The sequence below is a fragment of the Zea mays genome, chromosome 10, assembly GCF_902167145.1.
Source record: "Zea mays cultivar B73 chromosome 10, Zm-B73-REFERENCE-NAM-5.0, whole genome shotgun sequence".
Taxonomy (NCBI): Eukaryota; Viridiplantae; Streptophyta; class Magnoliopsida; order Poales; family Poaceae; genus Zea; species Zea mays.
In genome coordinates this window covers 100,609,070-100,615,069 of record NC_050105.1, presented here as the reverse complement: position 1 = coordinate 100,615,069, position 6,000 = coordinate 100,609,070, and positions in this window count along the sequence as shown.

Sequence of the window (6,000 nt, the reverse complement as noted above, 5' to 3'; positions counted from 1 at the left end):
CATCCGCATTCCAAGATCTAGGAATGTCGTTGACGTCCATGTCCTTCAATCTATAAGAACTAGGTCTTGACGAAGATACCACCAGAAAAGGTCCTTCCCACTTCAGCTGTAGTTTGCCTACCGTGTCCGGATTAGCTACTCTCTGAAGCACCAAATGCCCCGGCTTGATATTTTTCAGACGGACTTTTCTGTCATGCCATTTTATTGTTTCGGCTTGATATATATTGATATTTTCCACAGCCTGAAGTCTGGTCCCTTCTATAGTGTCTTTTGCTATGTGATAATTATCTTCGTCTTATGCCGAAGCTGTTGTTCTTATTGACCCCGCTTTACCTTCTTCTGGGGTTATAGCTTCGTCACCAAATAATAACTTGAATGGCGTAAAGCCTGTTGATCTTGATACGGTCGTGTTGTGGCTCCATACCACTTTAATCAACTCATCTAGCCACTTTTCTTTTGGGCTGATTAAAGATTAGCTTCATCATTCACTTCATTATAATACCATTTGCTCTTTCAACAAGTCCATTTGACTCTAGATGTCTGACTAACGCAAAATGAATCTTCGTGCCAATTTGATCACAGAATTCCTTGAAAGCTTTGGCATCAAACTGTGTTCCGTTGTCCGCAGTTATAGCCTTCGGCACGCCGAAGCGACAGACAATTTTTTGCCATAAATTTTTTTGGACTGTGACCGAAGTTATTGTGGCCAAAGGCTTCGCTTCAATCCACTTGGAAAAATATTCTACAGCCACCACAACATATCTTAAATTGCCTTGTGCTGGTGGAAGTGGACCTAACAAATCCAGGCCCCATCTTTGTAATGGCCAGGTTGGCTGTATTAACTGGGTTAGCGACGAAGGTTGTTTCTGGTCTCTTGCACATTTTTGACAATTTTCGCACTTTTGAACCAGATCTGCTGCACCGAAGCTGCCTTCGGCCAATAAAATCCTTGTCTGAAGACCTTCTCTAACAAAGGCCTAGACCCAATGTGAGATCCACACAAACCTGCATGTATTTCTTGCATCAACTCTATACCTTTGGTTCTGGATAAACACTTGAGAAGTGGGGAGCAGACTCCATGTTTGTATAACTCCCCTTCTATTATCACATATGGTCTTGTTCTTGCCTCCATTCTCTTATTATAAGCTTCGTCATCTGAAAGACAATTACCTTGGAGGAAAGATATAATTTCAGTCCTCCATTCTTCACTATGCACCAGAGAAATAGTAAGCACTGCTCTCTCCATGAGTTCAACCGAAGGTGCCTTTATTGTTTAAAAAAATACTTTCGAAGGTAGAGGCAGCCCCTGGGCCGCCGATTTGGCTAGTAAATTTGCGTGCTCATTTTCACCTCTTGGGATATTCTTAACAGAAAATCCTTCGAAAGAAGCCTCCAACCTTCGAACTGTATCGAGATATCTTTCAAGCTTCGAATCTCTTGCCTTACTACTTTTGTCCAATGGCCAGAAATAACTTGAGAATCAGTTTTTAGAATGGCCCTTCTTATTCCCATTGCCTTTAACTTCCGAAGTCCCAATAGAAGTGCTTCGTATTCAGCAATATTATTTGTGCAACTAAAATCAAGCTTGGCTGCATAACATGTTTTTAACTATTGAGGGTGCCACTAGAACCGCAGCTGCTCCTGCACCGAAGGTTCCCCAAGAACCATCGCAGAACACTGTCCAAGCTTCGGCATCTTTGTTCACCTCCTCTTCGTGAGCCCCTAGCGTCCGATCGGCGATGAAGTCTGCTAACGCTTGGGACTGGATTGAGGATCTATGCACATAATCGATGGTAAATTCATTAAGTTCTGCAGCCCATTTTCCAATTCTTCCAGTAGCTTTTTTGTTCCTCATGATATCCTTCAGAGGCTGTGACGAAGGAACAATTATGTTATATGCCTGAAAATAATGTCGAAGCTTCCTGGAGGCCATTAACACAGCATATAGCACCTTTTCCTATTCTGTGTAATTTTTCTTTGACGCTCTCAAAACTTCGGAGACGAAGTACACTGGAGCTTGCTTTTTGACTTGGCCATCTATCTTCTCCTACACAAGTGCCGCACTTACTGCAGAATGTGAAGCTGCGACATACAAGAGCAATGGAGCCCCTCGCGAGGGTGGAGTTAACGTTGTTAAATCAATCAGATATTGCTTCAGCTCTTCGAAGGCCTTTTGCTGAGCCGGACCCCATTGGAAGACTTCGGCTGACTTTAGTATTTCAAAGAAAGGTAGATTTCTTTCTACTGATCTGGATATAAATCTATTCAATGATGCTAATCTACCCGCCAGCCGTTGAGCTCCTTTCTTTGTGCTTGGCGGTTCCATACGAAGGATAGCTTTAATATTGCTTGGGTTAGCTTCAATTCCCTTCGTTGATACTAGACAACCAAGGAACTTGCCCTTCTTTACCCCAAAAACACATTTTTCTGGGTTCAATTTCAAACCAGCTTGCCTGAAGTTGGCAAATGTCTCTTGCAGATCAGCAATATGATTTTCTTGCTTCGTGCTTTTAGCTATGATATCATCAACATAAGTCAACACATTCCTGCCTATTTGAGAATGAAGGACTTTGGCTGTCATTCTGCTCAAGCTTCCTCCAGCATTTTAAGCCCCTCAGGCATCCGCAGATAGCAATATGTGCCACTGAGGGTTATGAAGCTAGTCTTTGGCTCATCTTCCTTCTTCATCCAGATTTGGTGATAGCCTGAATAACAATCTAATAGACTCATGAGCTCTGATGAAGCTGCTGCATCTACTAGAGAATCTATCCTTGGCAATGGGAACTCATCCTTTGGACAAGCTTTGTTAAGATCTGTAAAATCGATGCACATTCTCCATTTACCATTGGCCTTCTTCACCATAACAGTATTAGCTAGCCACTCTGGGTACTTGACTTCTCTGATAACTCCAGCGCTGAGAAGCCTCTTTACTTCGTTCCGAGCACCTTCAGCCTTGTCATCTGACATTTTCCGAAGCCTTTGCTTCCTTGGCCTGAAAGATGGATCCACATTGAGTGAATGCTCAACATATCTGTTGGCACCGCAAAGATCATTGGCTGACCAAGCAAAAACATCTTTGTTGTTGAATAGAAATCTTAGCAGATTCTTTTCCTGCTCTTCAGATATAACTGAGACCCCAGTAGTACCTTTTGTTCTGCTATATCTTCACATAGAAGCATAGGCTTCGGCTGGTCCGCGGAAGCAGCCTTCTCTCTTTTGTATCGATACTGCTCACAGGCTTCGGCTCCATCTATGTTATGGATTGCCTTTGAATCTGTCCAGTTTTCTTCGGCCTTCCTGGCAGCTTCTTGACTGCCATGAACAGCAATGGGCCCTTGTTCCGAAGGTATCTTCATGCATAGATATGCTGGATGAAGTATCGCTTCGAAAGCATTAAGTGTTCCACGACCAATGATTGCATTGTAGGGATACTCCATGTCAACAATGTCAAAGACAACCTGTTCAGTCCTTGTGTTATGAACAAAGCCGAAGGTCACCGGCATTGTGATTTTGCCGAGTGCTACAATCTGCCTTCCTCCGAAGCCACATAGAGGATGTGTAGCATCATGAATCTTATCTTCTGGCTCTTGCATTTGTCTAAAGGCCTTAGCAATTATAATATCCGTTGCACTGCCTATATCAACCAGAACATTGTGGACCAGAAATCCCTTAATGACACAAGATATAACCATAGCATCATTATGAGGGTAATCTTTGAGCTGAAGGTCCTCCTGGGAGAAGGTGATTGGGATATGGGACCATTTTGACTTGATGAAGGGTCCCTGCACCCCAACATACTGCACCCTTCTCTATGCTTCCTTCTTCTGCTTCTTGTTAGCCGGCTCTAAACCTGAGCCGCCTGTTATCGGAAGCACCAGCTTTGTAGCCGAAGATGCTTCAGCTTGGTTGTTGAACGAAGCCATCAGCTCAAGAGTGGAAGTGAGTTCACCGGAGGTGGGCGCCAATGTTGGGCACTTGTTCTCAAACGCTATGAGTTAAGAACAAGGCAACACAAAATGTTAAATGTTAGTGCCCTTCGTCCTTCGAAGCATTATTTCCCTTAGGATATAATGATCTTCAGACGAAGGTTTTGAAGGACATGCCTTCACAAACGCGGTATATGTTAATAAAAGAAGAAGCATATGAAATATAAGAGACAACATAAACAATCATATAACATTGTTAATTCATTTTCATCATATTATCCTGGAAAGACAGAAACAATATTGAATTACAAATGTACCTTCGGCTTGATAGAAAGTAAAAGTACAAGCGTGACGCACAAGCGAGTACAAATCAGCGTGAATAGTATGGGGGTACTGTTCATCTATTTATAGGCACAGGACGCAGCCTGTGTGAAATTACATTTATACCCTTTACAATTGATTACATTCGTGACATAAACTATCATGAGTCAATATGTCTTTTCATTTTTAAGTCGGTGCAACCCTTCGTCTTAGGCATGACATTATGCCGAAGTTCCCTGTAAGGTAGCTTCGACACTATTTCCATGCTGACCTTCAGAAGGTGTTTCTTCTCATAGGACCTTCGGCTATGAAGCAGACCCCCAACAACTCCCGAGTGAGGTCATAACCCTCATCATCGGAGATGTAGTCATTGGATCTGTTGGAGAGGTAGTAGTAACATGAGAACAAGAAGTGTCGCATGGCCCCGAGATCATGGAGCCCAGAGAAGTCCAGGCCAGGATCTAGATCATCCTCTGCTTCAGAGCCCACGTGCTCTGAGGTCGAAGAGGTTGCAAGTAGGTCCAATGTTGACCACAGATGATGACCTGGAAGTTCGACATATGTACTCGTGTTGGTACTTACCAAAGAGGGGTAGCCTAGAGGATCTAAGCTCATCCAGAAGCGGATAGGGTGGAATGTGATAGCCCTTCCAAGTTATTAGGCTCACATGCACCAATCCTTGCTATTAACGACCTCATATGGCTATGAACATGTACATGGTAACTTAACAAGGCTATCGAGTTCGACAACTTGAACTCATCATCCCAAGGATCTCCCACATAACATGTACATCTCAGTAATCACATTTGATACACACACTTTGGAGATAGAGTGGAAGACTTTTACAAACTACACTTCACATTTCCATAGCTCAAGTTTTACATGATAGAAAGAGGTATAATTATCACGAGTCCTAATAGTACTCAAAGTGCAAAGCTTATTACAACAATTAGAAAGGTTAAGACTTTCCATAAGAGATACACATAAACATTTTAAGCTTCAAGACCTCCATAAGAAGCAACTAGCAAAAGTTAAAGATTGCAAGAATCCTTCCTGCAACAACAAAGGGAATAAAACCATGAGTAGACAATTACTCAGCAAGACTTACCCGACTAAAGAAAAGACTATCAAAGGTATGCTAGAATTGGGACTCAAGGTAAAGCTTATCAATTATCAAAGACTCTCTTTGCAGAAAATCTTACTGCCAATTGATCCTTAAGCCAAGTTTTATTTCACAAATTAGGTATTTACCTGAATCTAGATTTGCCTGATCTTGTTCATGCACTTGGCCTATACTAACTGCATTTTATCCATACACATATTTCACTTGCTAACTACGATGATGGTCACCTGGATGAGTCTCCATAACCGAGGAGCAACGACGATTCGAACCAATTATACGCAGCTGGAGATCTCTAACCACACGACATATGTAGCACTTAACCCTTGCATATGTCAACCGTTCCCACGGAGTCTTCCATTACATGAACGCCATCCGAGAGCACATTACCCTACCAGGCGTGCTACTATGCCAAGAGGGTACATGCTACTCTCGCCATCTCTTCACTCCAAGTGTGTGATTGTCTCTTCATGTATGGAATAGTAGGGTTCAAACTTACCATGTCCCATACCGGGGTATGTGGCTAGTTGCAAAGTCTCAACCACAACAGGCTAGTCAACGGCACGGTCCTTAATCGACACAGACGAGCGATTTTGTCTGCTCAGTGTCTAGTCTCGATTTATTCAAACCATT